A 14,359-nucleotide genomic window follows, 5' to 3' on the forward strand; every position below is an offset into this window, starting at 1 on the left:
ACTGCTAAGCCAACAACATATTTGATTAACATATTTGATTCTTTTTTTTTTTTTTTTTTTTGATACAGAGAGAGACAGAGCATGAGAGGGGGAGGGTCAGAGAGAGAGGGAGACACAGAATCGGAAGCAGGCTCCAGGCTCTGAGCTAGCTGTCTGCACAGAGCCTGACGCGGGGCTCGAACCCACGAACGTGAGATCTGACCTGAGCCGAAGCCGGAGGCTTAACCGACTGAGCCACCCAGGCGCCCCAACATATTTGATTCTTACACGATCAACATATTTGATTACATATTTGATTCTTACAGGGTCATCAGACGACCCTGGCTATGTTCCTACACATTCTCCTAAAGGGCAAGACTCAGGAAAGAAAGCATGCAAGCAACCTCTCAATCCTGAGTCAGGAAATGGGGAGAAGAGAGCAGAGCATTTTACAAGGGCTGATTGAAGGAGAATGTGGGTTAATATTGGTGATACGTAAGACTAAAAAAACACTGAGACAAAAAAAAAGATTAACAAAGAGATTCAAATAAAAACTCAGAAAAACAAAAATTAATCTCACAACCATTAAAGGAGCTCAGATTAGAGTGCATTTTGAAATACTTAATGAATTATTGAATGCTTGTGGTTTATGTATTTCTTAATGATAGTAACTAATACTGGCCGCGGTGTAGTAAAATACTCATTCCTACGCACAACTGGTATCTTGGGAAAACCATTCCATGGAAACCTCAGTAATAAAAATCAAGACTGAAAATCTAACTTTGAACGCAGCATTCTTACTTTTAGAAATCCAGTCTAAACAAACTCAAGACAAGACTATATAGAAGATGTCTCAACATTTTTTGTAATAGCAAAATTTAGAAAGAACCTCAACAATGAAAAATAGAAAGGTTGTATCAGTTATGGTGTAGCTAGTGATGAAATACTAGGTGACAATTTAAAATGTCAGTTTTGATGAATATGAACACAGAAATTTTTCAAAATATATTAAGGTAGAAACAATACAAGTTTATACGTGTGTGTGTGTGTGTGTGTGTGTGTGTATGTGTGTGTGTACACATATATGTAATGATTCCAATTCTGTTTTACAATTAGTACAATGAAACATTCCGGAGGAAATAGACCTAAGTGTTAAAAACAGTAATAGAGTTTTTACATTGTGTCTTATATTTTCCACCAACTTCTTTACAATTGAACAGGTTTTAATTTAATAATCCAAAATAAAGATGAAGGTCTTCCTTAAAATCACAGTTCTGAAGGAATACTAGATCTTGGAAAACGTAATTTACATAACAGAAGCTGTGAAAGAGCTGGGTACTCAAGAGGCTTTTGTAGACCAAGTACTTGTAAGCAGTGTCAAGGCCAGCTCCTGCTGGGAACTGGGCCACGTTTTCTCCAATTTAGGAAATTCAGAGAAAGGAAGCCCTCTTCTGACTGGAAAAACAACCAGGGAGGTTCACAAAGCACAAAGAAATTTGACCTCTTCATTCTTTTCTGTCCTTTGTAAAACAGAAATAAGAGAGTTGCTACCAAAAGCCAGGAAGACTAGCAGAACTATCCAGGGAGAGTTTAACCAAAAGCAGAAACATGACAGAATTTTAAGATAAGTTAAAAGAATATGATCTAATTACAAGGGAATATTTTGATGGAGCGTGTGTATTTAAGATTCATGTAAGAATCAAATATGTTAAGAATTCACCTAAGAAAAAAGAACCTCTATAAACTTGTGTGTTTATTTAAATGTTGCTCTTAACACATTTTTAATATCATTGCTACCACCAGCTTTGCTGTGTGACTTCGGGAAGTCACTTCACCTCTGTGTTTTGAGAATGGTGCTAGTTAAGAACATGACTGCCAGAGACAGAGTGAAGTTGCATTCTGGCCCTTCAGCCTCTAATTCTTAGACTATGTAAGATCCTTGACCTTCTTCAGACCTAGGTTTCTACCTGTCAAATGGGGATAATACTACCTCATCAAGTCACAAGTAAATGAGTTAATATATACAAAACACTGATAGAGTCTTTAGTGCTATAAAAGTGTGTCTATATTGTCACCTTTAAAATAAGCTTAGTTTCAACAAGATCCTGACGTTTCCTTTAGTTCCAAAATTTGCACATTTGAAGCGATTTAATTACTGGTTGACGTTATGTGTATGTAGTTTGATAAGATACTACATTTTTAGTTTTAATTTTAAAAAATGAGGAGTAACATCACCAGGATGGCAACATAGATCATTTTTTTACTGAATTTCCCATTACAAGCAAACCTAGGGGTCCCTGGGTGGCTCAGGTGGTTAAGCACCCAACTGTCTGGGAAGTTGAGAGTAACCTGGAGTGCTCTTCCTGTCCTTTTCATGCAAGGGAGCTGCTCTACAGCCCCACTCACTGTTGACAGTGTATTTCAGCTCCGTCTGACCAGAAGGGCCTTTGTCAACTCCCAGAAGGTGTGCAGCCCAGCTGCACTCAAGCCGAGAAGCAGGCAAGAACTGATACTTTACAGACCAAAGCCAGTGACCCTGTTCGAACAAGAAACTTGGAGTATGTATTGGCATGAGTTAAGACCACAAAGAGCTGCTTCCACCACTGCACCCAAACAGGGAATTTAATACGTAGCCTCACTCATTGCCTCAGCCTGACTGACTCTGGAACCTAACCAGAGCACACAGGAAGTTGCATAGCCCAATTCAACAGCCCTACATATGGTGGCACTTAAACACAGAGCACAGCTCACAGACCACCCCATCTGTAGAGCAAAACTAGGGGTCTTGCTCTGACTAATTCATGTCTCCAAACAATGGCCTATACGGGCACTAGGTTGTGTCCTGCTGCCCTGGAAGGGCAGAGAGCTAATTCACAGCCCCGTCTAGTTCTAAATACAACACGCCATAGCTCCTTAAAGAACCAAAAAAAAAAAAAAAAAAAAAAAAAAAAAAAAAAAAAAAAAAAAAAAAAAAAAAAAAAAAAAAAAAAAAAAAAGAGTTTAACCAAACTTAAAGTTGGTTCTTTGAAAGGATAAGCAAAATTGACAAACTCTTAGCTAATCAGGGAAAAAAGATTTTAAAAAGCCCAATCAAAATTTTAAAGAAGACATTGAAATGGACATCAAAGAGATCCAAAGGTAAGAGGCTACTGTCAACAGTATATGCTCACAGCAACATACAGTGTGCCCCAGACTAAATGGGGAAAGAACTAGGATATCTGGACAAAGTACAAGTAAGGAGACTGAATCAGTAATCAAGTATCTCCCAACAAAGAAATGTCCAGGACCAGAAGCTTCATTTACCAAATATTTAAAGAATTAACACCAATCTTTCTCAAAAATTTCCAAATAATTGGAGAAAGAATACTCCCAAACTCATTTTATAGGGTTACCATTGTCCTCATACCAAAACCAGGAAACGATGCTACTAGGGAAAAACAACCCCACACGGGGGCACCTGGGGGCACCTGGGTGGCTCAGCCGGTTAAGTGTCCAAAACTTGGTTTTGACTCAGGTCATGAGCTCACAGTTTGTGAGTTCCAGCCCCACTTTGGGCTTTGTACTAACAGTGAAAAGCCTGCTTGCATGGGATTCTCTCTCTGCTCCTACCTGGCTCCCACTGTCTCTCTCTCTCTCTCTCAAAGATAAATAAATAACCTAAAAAATTAAAATTAAAGAAAATAACTACAGGCCAATGTCCTAGATGAGTATAGATGTAAACTCTCAATAACATTTTATCAAACCAAATTCAGCAGCAAATTAAAGGATCATCTACTAGATCAAGTAGGATTTACCCCTGAGATGCAAAGGTATTTCAATATACGCAATTCAATGTGATGCATCACATTAACAGAATGAAAGAACATAGTATCAACTCAGTAGACACGAAAAAGCATTTGACAAAATTCAACACTTATGATAAAAACTCTTAACAATTAAGCATAAAAGGAACATATCTCAACATAAAAAAGGGCATATATGATAAGAACATAGCTAACATTACCCTCAATGTTGAAAGGTTCAAAGTTTTTCCTCTAAGATGAGGAACAAGACAAGGATGTCCATTCTCACCATACCTATTCAAAGTAGTAATAGAAATCCTAGCTAGAGCCATGAGGCAAGAAAAAGAAATAAGTACCATAATTGCAAAGAAATAAAATTGGCTCTATTAGAGATGGCCAGATTTTATGTAAAGAAAATCCTAAAGACTCAATCAAAAAACTATTATATATCATCAGTTAGTTAAGTTTCAGGATACAAATTAACAGAAAAATCAGGAGCATTTCTAAATACTAACAACAAATTTTGGCAAAAGAAATTAAAAAATTGATCTATTTACAATAGGATAAAATGGGAATAAATTTAAACAAGCAGGTGAAAGATTTCTATTCTGAAAACTCTAAGACATTTATGAAGGAAATCAACAAAGACACAGATAAATAGAAAGATATCCTATAATCATGGATTTGGAGAATTAATACTCTTAAAAGATTAATACTGTCAAAAGGTATATCTATAATGTAATATCTATCAATATTCCAGGGGCCTTTTTTTTTTTTTTTTTACAAAGTAGAAAAAGCACTTCTGAAATTTATGTAGAACCTCAAAAGATTTGATTAGCCAAAGAAATACTAAGAAAGGAACAAAGCAAGAGGCACTACACTTCCAGATTTCAAGTTTCTCTGTAAGGCTACAGTCATCAAAACACTGTGATACTGGCCTAAAGACAGAAAAATAAACTACTGGCACAAAATGAAGATTCCAGAAATTAACCCAAGCAATTGTCAATTGATACTTGACAAGGGAGACAAAAACAGGGAGGAAAGAATTCTTTCAATAAATAGTGATGAGATCATCAGATAGTCACATGTAAAAGCTTGAGACTTGACCCATATCTTCTATCACTCACTAAAATCAACTCAACATGGATTAATGACTTAAATATAGGGCCTAAAAACAGGAAACTCTGGGAAGAACAAATAGGAATGAAGCTCCTTGACATGGGTCTTGTTAGTGATTTTTTTGGTTATGATAACTAAAGCACAAGCAACCAAACCACAAATAACAAGTAGGACTACACAAAATGAAAAAGCTTCTGGATAGCTAAAGAAACAATCCAAGTGTAAGAAGACCTATGAAATGGGACAAAATATTTGCAATCCATACACCTATTAAAGGGGTAAATATCCAAAATATATAAGGAGTCCATGCAACTCAACAACACGAAGTAAATGAATAAATGAATGATTGGCCCAACTTAAAAGAGGGTAAAGGACCTGAATAGACAGTCCTTCAAAAAGACCAACAAATACATGAAAAGATGTTCAATATCACCAAACAATAGGGAAATTCAAACAAAACCACAATGAGTTATCACCTCATACTTGTTAGGATCGCCATTACCAAAAAGGCAAGAGATAGTAAATGCCAGCAAGAATATGGAGAAAAGAGAACCTAGGGACAGTGTTGGTAGGATTATAAATTGTTACAGTCACTATGGAAAACAGTAGTGGGGCTCCTCAAAAAATTAAAACTATAACTCCCATAAGACCCAGCAATGCTACCACTAGATATTTATCCAAAGGAAAATAAAACACTTAACTCAAAAAGGTATCTGCATCTCCATGTTCACAGCTGCATTATTAACAATAGCTAAGACATGAGAACAACATCGGTGGAAAAACGGATCAAGAAGTTGTGGTATATTATTTATCCATAAAAGGTGAGGAAATTTTACCCTTTGCAACATTATTGGAACTTAAAGGCATTATGATAAGTGAATAAGTCAAAGCCAAATACTATATGATCTCACATGTGAAATTTAAAAAAAAAAAGAGAGAGATCAGACTTGTAATTATAGGCAGGAGAGACTAAGGGGAGGGAGAATTTGGAGGAACTTAGTCAAAAGATATAAACTTCCAACTCTAAGAGAAATACTACAGATCTAATTGACCACATTGTAACTACAGCTAACCTGCTGTACAATACATAGGAAAGTTAAGAGTAAATCCTAAAAGTACTCTTCATAAGAAAACCATTTTTTCTTATTTTCCTTTTCTTTTTATGGTCTCTGTATGAGAAAATAGATAGATAAATGGTACCTAAACCTATTGTGATAACCACTTCACATACATGTAGGTCAAACCCAGCAGGTTCAATGCCTTAAACTTACACAGTGATGTATGTTAATTATGTCTCCGTAACACTGGAGAAGATCTGGTCCAATCTTGCATAGGAAAATTGTCTTTCCTTCGCCTGTGTACCTCAGAGAAACCGTTTAGTTCTGTACAGTTACAGAGACCATGAAAATCAACTACCTGGCTGCCCAACAATACAGAAGAACTAACCAGCACATCTAAGGCATCACCTACGCTTCTGGGCATGATCACTCTGTGGCACATTAAAATAGCTTCACCATGGTTATTTTGCTAATTGGATACTTAATTTGATAGTAAATATTGATCAATTAAAAACACACTCCATTTAACTTTATACATTATTTTTTCTTCCCCAAGCTATAGCATCTGTAGCTCTAAGACATGCTGATTGGATTCATGTTCTCTTGCTGAAAATAGCTGCCAAAACCATTCTAGATACTTCAACAAGAAGAAATAAGAGTATTTTACAAGAACTGCAAGCCATTGAATATTTCCTTTGTTAAAAAAAAAAAAAAAAGAACATTTCACCCAAAACATACTCTTAGTCCTAAATTCAAAGTCAGCTATGAGTATTTGGTGTCTTGGCTCCCTTCTCCTGCCCCCCTGCCCCTCCACACACACCCCCTCACAGACACACACATACACACACACACACACACACACACACACACACTTTTAATGCCTTGGCAATAAAAGGAGGAAGAAAATTAAAAAGAAGGTTTGAAATATGTCATCCCAATAGTAACAATATGTGTTACTCCGGAAAAAGCCAGGTGGTGGACACAGACACAGAGCTGCTACCTTTCAAACTTGAGACTTCATCATCATAGAGGAATCGGAAAAAAAGATGCTTCCCACGGCCAAACAGAACACCAGGAAGCAATCAGTCTCAGTAAGCAGGTGAGCTTCTTGCTACATTAATCTGCCTCAGAGCCCTTTATTCCCTGTGCGCAGAAACATTTAGTAAAGAACAAGAATGAAAGGAAATGATACCAGGGTTTGATGGTCCATTCTGTCATTCGGCTCTTCTTTTTGCCATCAGCTTAAAAAACAGAAGGGAAACTCTACTCGCCTCTTTTGCAAAATAACAGTATGAAAAGCAGGGAAAGTGTTCTCCCCAGGCTCTCAGGAGGCCTGGCAATGACTGTTGTGGTAAATTACTCTATAGAAAGGTATGCTTTGTGGCTCGGCATTTTCAGGAACAAAGTCATAGAAAGTTTTTCTCAAGGGAAATCACAAAGGGGTGTATGAGTAGATTATAGAGCACAAAAGATATCACAGCCTCAAAAATGTTTTTCAGCAACAAGTGACACAAGTGAGTTGTCGCAAGCTCCCAAGTCTAGTCCTGATTCTAAGACAGAACATATACATAAATCTCTTGTGAGATCGCTATGCCTCTACTAATGGTAACATTAACTACTCTCCAGTGGAGCACAGCATTCCAAGAATTAAGCTGCACAAGCCCTTCTAATAGCAAGTGGTCTGTATGTTTAGTACAACACTGTGTTTACCTCTAAGAAATGGCTACTTCACAAACTCCCGTAATAGAAATGTCTAAGGCCACACACTCAGATAAGCACAATGCAGCTTACATCAACTCCTATCAAGTAGGAAAAAGGGTTCTAGCCAAAGTGAAACTGGGTAATTAGTGAAGGGACTGAAGGTTAAAAAAAAAAAAAGTTCTCTTTTCAGTCTCTTGGACCCAAAAAAATTTCTTTCCATCGAGTAAAGACAATGAGACAAGAGGACCACAAAGATTCTCCTACTCCCAATGTTTGAAGTCGCTGCTAGATAGCCAGACCCACAGGCAAATTGTGATCTCAAAGAAATTACAGGGGGCTAGCATTTCATCCATAAATAAAAGGACTGTACTACATAGGACAGTAATATTGATTATGGCACCAGCAGAATTCATCAAAAATGTTCATAAATAAAAATACAAAAAGAAAAAAAAAGAATATATGGGCTCAATAGAGAAGGTCTGATGATTAATTTTAGCCAGAGTTTGCCATCAAGTAGGTCTATGAATATAAACATCAAGAAAAATAGAATAAAAGAGGAGGAACAGAAATAGGTTTAAATAATATGGAGAAAAGAAACCAGCCAAGGGAGAGGTAAAAGAGGGAAGTAAGGCAAACAACACAGCACTGTGAAAATGATAATGCTGAAAGGAGAAGGGTTAGGAAGGCTGTCCAAATACAGCGAATTCTAATAGAGATGGGAATATTATGGGATTGAGCACAAGGAGGCAATTTAGAAGACTACTTCCTAGGGATGCCTGGGTAGCTCGGTCAGCCAAGTGTCCAGCTCTTGATTTTGGCTTTGGGTACCATCTCATGGTTCATGGGCTGGAGTCCTGGATCAGGCCCTGCACTGACAGCATGGAGCCTGCCTGAGATTCTGTCTCCCTCTCTCTCTCTCTCTCTCTCTCTCTGCCCCTCTCCCACCATCTTTCTCTCTCCAAAAAAATAATAAATAAATAGTAAACTTCAAGAAAAAAAATGAAGACTACCTCCCCATTTGAATCTATAGTTGTTACGGTTGCTAAAAGGTATCTATTAAAGTTCCCAAGAAACCCTGCAGCTCCTCATTCTAAATTCTACTTTTATGAGAAAAAGGTAAATGAAATTAATCCAAAAGTTATTTAAAGGAACACAATATAGCAAGCACAGCCATAAATCAACATCTAATTTACAGGAGAATAAATGATAATGGTGGATCTGAAACACCAAGAAAATTTGGATCACCTTCTGTTTACTGAGGCAGAAAAGTATGTAATATAGTTTTAAAATGTCAATCAAAAATTAGTTTTCAAGAGCATCAGCACTAGAGCTAAGACACAATCAGAAAAACAGGTCACCCATAATGTTATAGGCATCGAAACTCTATAACTGAGCAACTTCTTCATCCTAGTACAGAGCTCTTCATTTATAGAAGTCAAGGTGATTTTCTTATTTAATATTATGTATCTATATGAGTGAGAATCATTACCTTACATTTATCATATTTTATTTTATATTCCTACAAAGAAGGGAAAGGCCTAAACACACATTAAATAACTTAACCAAGGGCTCCCAATTGGCAATAGGTGGGGGGCTGGGAAGAGTGTATACTAGGAAGGGAAGTGACACGTATTCTGACTCAAGAGATTAAAACTGGTAGGTAGAATTAAGAGAAAGTCATTGAGAAGCTGTATTTATTGCCCTAACCTGGAAAGGGATGCAAAGTACCCATTAATGAGGACCCACTCCCATAATGAAGTGCTATTTCCTATGTAGGACTGGTGATGCCTTTACACCCACCATCTGCAGGGATTATGATTTTTCATTCTTTAGCTGGTGTTCTGAGCACAGTCCTACTTCCCTTTTCTGCCTGGCCCCCAGAGGACCAGCAGAGAAGGAGGGCAAAACAAGTAGCCACTTCTCTCTTTTCTCTTCACTTCTTTTTCCCTCTCCTTTCCTCCTTCTGTTTCTCTCCCTCTCTCTCCCACCTCCCCTCTTTTCCCCTTCATTCCCTCCCTTCTTAGCACAGTTCTTAGATTCTAGACCACCTGCCACCAAACACAGGTTTGGCACAGCCTCAAAGACTGCTTAGAGCCAAGCCCACCAAATTATGCATTATTCTCTGTGTAACAATAAAAAATAATATGAATAATATGCTTATATTTATACAGATCTTATATTCAAAGTAAATAAGATATTACCTGGAATAGTTTCCCAAATCTGTGATATCACATCATAAGTTACATCTTCATTTTACATTTATTAGTAGTTTGCTATGTTATTTCCATCATTTCAGTGAATATTTGTGTTAGTATTAGACTTTGTTTTAGTATTCCCATTAGACCTCTTTTATAGTGACCAAAACCAGGGTTTCAGATTCTGACACATAAGTGTCTGACTCCAGCTCTGCTGCTTTTCAGCTCTGTGGATGAGAGCAAATTATTTAATATCTTATATCTTAACCAGTTTCCTCATTTGATTTTAGCCCACCCAGTTATAGTAAGAAGTAAGATAATCAAAGGACAACATGGTGCATATCATATACTATATATCATCTCATGACCCTTAGTTTTTTTCCCATTTCCTTTTTTTTTCCCAGATAGACTCCTAAATTGATATTCATTCTGATATTCTTGTGGGATTTTCAGCAGAGCCTCCTCAGTAAAAGATAAACTGTCTTCAGCAGTTAGGATGCTACCAGGTAGGATAGAAGCTTGACTTCAAAGAAAAATCCCCATCTTGGAAAAACAAGACTATGGAAGCAGCTGCTAATTAGCAAGCAAGCATTGCAATGATGTATTATGAGTGTCAAAAACAAAGTAGCAAAGTCAGGACTATTTCTGCTGTGAAGATAGCCAGCCTTTAAGAAAGGCCAATGTTTCCCAGAAATTTAATCTGAAAGATATAAATCATGACTGAGAAGCTCCCTGCATCAGCAATGGAGAGAAATGCCTACATTTTAGCAAGTTTTCCATGATAAAAGACAGGTTTCCAAACAACGTGAGATCAGGACAAACAATTATCAATCAAGGATAACCCCCTTGATACCTGTCTGAAGTGAAACTGGAGGTCAGCAAAGGCCAAAAAGAGAGAGAGAACTGGATTGTCTCTAATTTTAAAGAGTTCTTCCCTAGATATTCCATTTTGCAAAGTTTCAGCTGTATGTAATTTTGAGACATTAATGATTTAATGCCTGCCAGACAAAGAAAAGATGTCAAAAATCAAAGACAGATATAACTATCATGAGCATAAAAATGGAGGCTGACATCATAATGATGAAAAATCAGTTCAGGGCAGAAGTATGCAAACTAAAGTAATGGCCTAATGCAGAATCACGCAGTGTCTTGGAAGAATACAACTGGCAATTGATGAAAACAGGAGTATATGTACCATCTGACAGCCAGACAACGAGGCGTTCATGGAGCACAGTCAGAAGCCCCAGAATGGCCCTTTGCTATGCCAAAAATATGCAGTACCGTTCCAAATCTACTTTCTAAATCAGGATGATCTGGGTCGCAGACAGTAAGGCCGTAGACGTTTAACCATATTAACCAACCAGGGACCATCTGGGGCTATTTGAGCATAGTGTAAAGTTTGACCCCAACTTGTCATTCTTATAGTATCATCAAGACTAGGGAAGTCTTGAGAACGCATCAAGTCTCAACATGCATTTCGTGACTCATCACTGAGCATTGGTGTTATGCCTAGACAAGTGAATTAAGTGTTACGGTGAAATGAAAAGGTTAAAATTTAGTTACTAGTAGTCTAGAAAATACTAAACTGTAAGAGGTAAGATATTAAATAATTTGCTCACATCCACAGAGCTGAAAAGCAGCAGAGCCAGAATCAGACACTGTCTTAGTAAACAGTTACTTTCTGGAGAATCCAGACTAGACTTTTTTTTTTTTTTATGTTTTTTATTTATTTTTGAAACAGAGAGAGGCAGAGCATCAGAGGGGGAGGGGCAGAGAGAGGAGGAGACACAGATCCGGAAACAGGCTCCAGGCTCTGAGCTAGCAGTCAGCACAGAGCCTGACGCAGGGCTCGAACCCACGAACGTGAGATCTGACCTGAGCCGAAGTTGGAGGCTTAACCAACTGAGCCACCCAGGCACCCCCAGACTAGACTTTATTGAATCTCTCTAATCACCAAAGTCTATCCTCTGTTAGAATCTCAATTAACATTAAATGGAAAATGAAAAAAAGTAGGGAGGAAAGGGAAGGAGGAAAGGAATAGTGAATAGTGAATAGTAAAAAGAGGAAGAAATTCGTGGCATCCATACCCTCAATTCTAAAATCTAGACGGAAATTTCAAGATATCTGTATGTCAGTCACAGTAGGTAGGCTGAATTAGCACAATGCTCACTAGCTGCTGCTAGTCTCATGGACTTACAACTATAAAAGTTTATGTCTTTTTCATGCTAGTTATAGTGTTCTCAGTGGTTGTCCTCAAAATGGTGACTCAGAGATTAGAGCTGCTTACATGTTTTAACTATGTCATGTAGAACCACTGTAACTTTTGGAAGTTTTAACGTCCATATTATAGCTATGCCATCTCAAACATGTCATTTCCTAAGTCACCAAAGAAAGAGAGTGGTATTTTATGGTCAGCACTGTAGGTGGTGTACATCAATTCCACCTACATATCATTAGCCAGAATATGGTGATATGCTCCCAACAAAGCCATCAAGGATGCTAAAACATATAGCCTCTGCATGTTTCCAAGAAGAAACCAAGAGTATCTAGTAGTGTCCACCATATGTATTACAAAGCAGATGTTCCAAATAAGCAGACAAGGAAGGCTGCACGAAAAACAGGAAACTAAGCAGGAGGAAGAAGTCATTCTAAGCAGAGGGAACCATATAAACAAACAGAAGTGTACAGGAGACTGTGTAGAGGTCACAGGATTAAGGACCAAAGATTAGATGGGACTGGCTTAACCTGAGTTTTCTGGTATCTGAAAATAGTGAGACACAGCCAGATAAATAAATTAGAATGATTGGAGAGGATATTGAATGTCAAGGAGCTTTGACTTTTCCTTTTAGGTTATAACTATCATTGTTCATAGATTCTGGATGTAAGCCGTGAAGAGTATGAAGGGTACCCATGGTCAACTGACAAGAAGAAACTACTGACAATAAGACAACTAGCAGATCACTTTCACAAGAACTGGTATTAGAAACAAGAAAATAGGCTCAAAATGGAGTCACTAATGCCAAACCCTATACCATCAAACCAAAACTGGACTTTTAGTTTGACTCTCCCAGAAATGGAATCTTAAAGCAGGCAGTAAGGAATAACCTGACCAGAACAAGTTTGGTCATCTGCCTGACAGGCTCCTGTAATCCCCTCAAGGGAATGAACTTTGAAATAACCAATCCATTTTTTGCCTACTGTAAGTTCTTTGTTTCCAGTCCCATCTGCCTATAAAATTCTTTCATCCTGAACAACTCCTCAGAACTCTTTTCCATTTACTAGGTTAGATGTTACCTGATTTGATTTGATTTTTGTTTAGATAAACTCAGTATTTTTAATATGTCTCAATTTATATTTCAACACTGGGCACTAGTCCTGGTTCCAATACTTAACCATCTGTGTGAATTTGAACAAATCCATTAAATCCTGCATCTCCGTTTATTCATATGTAAAAATGATCAGGGAGCTTAAGGCAAAGTGAGAGCTAGCATACACCCCTGCCAAGGTGGGATCTGTGCATTATTTCTCAGGCACTCCTGGCTGCCCAAGAACAAAGGACAGGGAAGAAAACAAGCGGCTAACTAGTAGACAGAGATCACAGTCATGCAGGACAGACGTCTTTATCTTAGTAAATTACAGGAAAAGGGGGATCTTGTCAATAGCCTCATCTCAGAAACCTATAGACTCATCATCCCAACATCACCGCTACATAGTGATATGGGGGACAAAGGCAAGAAGGAAATGGTAGGTTACATTTCCTTATAACCTACAGCCCACTGACAAATACTTGAAGCAAATACAGACGACATCAGGCGCATTCAGGGTGGTCTGGCCTCGGACGTACTTAAGGCAAACAGAGAGTATAACTTTTTTCCAGAGAATGTTAACGCCTTACTAGAAGAAAAACAACTTTAGCAAGACTTCAAGTATCTTAGGAGTCTTCCTTAGCATATGAAAGTCCTTCTGGAGGCCTCCCTTTTGACTTTCCCTCCCCCAATTCCACAGTACAGAAGAAGTCACTCTTCACAACCCCCGGGCTGCTCTTCATGCCCAGGGGTCCTGTCCCCATGCTGTAACGAAATCAACTTTTTGCACCAAAGCATCTTCAAGAATTCTTTCTTGACTGTCAGCTACGAACCCCACCATCACTCCAAAACCTCATCAAAACGAGGCAAATATTGATTATCGTGTAGTAAAGTTGTGTGGATCATTTTCTGAAATATGTGACAGAAGACCAAAGCAACACCAAAATATGTGGTATGGTGGGGTGGCTGTCAATGGGGTAGCAAGAGTGGTACCATGGAAGTGGAAACAGGCAGAGCACAAAGGATAAATTAATGAGATTTAGAAACACAAAGACATGGTAGATAGGCAATAAAAAGGAACAAAAAATTCTGAATCCAGCCAACTACCAGAATAATGGTTATCAATGAAAAAACAGTTTGCCGGGAGTGCATTTAATGGGGAAGACAAAAGGATCTGGGCAAATCATTCTGAACAGAAGGCAAGAAACCAGGGGTCTTCC

The sequence above is a fragment of the Suricata suricatta genome, chromosome 1 (genome assembly GCF_006229205.1).
Source record: "Suricata suricatta isolate VVHF042 chromosome 1, meerkat_22Aug2017_6uvM2_HiC, whole genome shotgun sequence".
Lineage (NCBI taxonomy): Eukaryota > Metazoa > Chordata > Mammalia > Carnivora > Herpestidae > Suricata > Suricata suricatta.